Genomic DNA, 1,090 nt, shown 5'->3' on the forward strand with positions numbered 1-1,090 from the left:
AACTAGACTACAGTATACTGGCCTGCACTCCCTGCCCCTGCCAGATGGGGAGACAGAGTTGGACTAGGAGCCCCACCCCACCCCCCGCCCCCGCCCCATGTGGAACTGTTCCAACTTCCTCAGGCCCCTGCAGAGCACTTCAGGAGCCTGTCTGTCTCTGGCTGGCTGGCTGTTCCAGGGAGTTTACTCAGCTGCCTGACCTTCTTTTTTAGTTTGTTTGTTTTTAGTCCTTTTTTTTTTTTAAATTAAGACTTTTTTTAAAGAGCAGTTTTAGGTTCACAGCAAAATTGAGCAGCAGGTACAGAGATTTCCCATAAGCCCCCTGCTCCCACCCCCAGCCTCCACCGTGATCAACATGCCCCACCAGAGTGGACATTTGTTGTAGTAGGTGAATCCACAGTGACGTTATCACCCAGAGTCCATAGTTTACGTTACAGTGCTCTCCTGATGCTGTGCATTCCATGGGATTGGACAAGTGTGTAATGCCATGTACCCATTATTATGGTATCATACAGAGTATTTCACTGCCCTAAAAATCCTTTGTGCTCCACCTATTTACAAAACTATGAAACGCTTTGTTTGAATTTGCACGTTATTCTTACATAGTGGCCATGCTAATCTTCTCTGTATCTCTCTAATTTTACCATACGTGCTGCCGAAGAGAGCGCTGGACTTCTTTTTATGAGGCAAAGTCAAAAAGTCTTTCCCTTCTTGAAAATCAGCCCTCAGACGTAGTGACGGGAGGGCTGCAGAACCGGCACAGGTCAGCTTCACGTTGCACTGACCAGTGTCACCACCACTCTGAGCTGGTGGGGAAATCACTTCCCACCCTCTGCATGAACCTGCAGAGGACTCAGGTCTCTGGCAGCAATTTCTGGACTGAAACGGCATGGATCTGCCATTCCTACTCTGCTAAGGGCAGGAGCAATGCTTTTTGAAGAAAATGTTTGTCTCTGTAGCTCCAGTTCTAGGCGTAGAATTGGCACACAATAAACGTCTGTTGAATTAAACTGAATAAACTAGAACCCAGGAGGAAATATTGTTCTTTCTAGTAGTATCTCTATTAATGACACAGATGTGTCCCTGTTGC

The 1,090-nt window shown here is 46.9% G+C and overlaps 1 non-coding gene across 1 annotated transcript; it reads right to left on the reverse strand.

Moving 5' to 3' along the window:
* Nucleotides 1-559: 559 nt before the first annotated feature.
* On the reverse strand, nt 560-668 carry LOC113624629 (U6 spliceosomal RNA). The gene has a single exon (XR_003434417.1). It is a non-coding gene; the product is annotated as a U6 spliceosomal RNA (small nuclear RNA).
* Between the last annotated feature and the right edge of the window lie 422 nt (nt 669-1,090).

Source organism: Aethalodelphis obliquidens, unplaced genomic scaffold (genome assembly GCF_003676395.1).
Source record: "Aethalodelphis obliquidens isolate GAN/ISIS:26980383/991018 unplaced genomic scaffold, ASM367639v1 scaffold13, whole genome shotgun sequence".
NCBI classification, from domain to species: domain Eukaryota; kingdom Metazoa; phylum Chordata; class Mammalia; order Artiodactyla; family Delphinidae; genus Aethalodelphis; species Aethalodelphis obliquidens.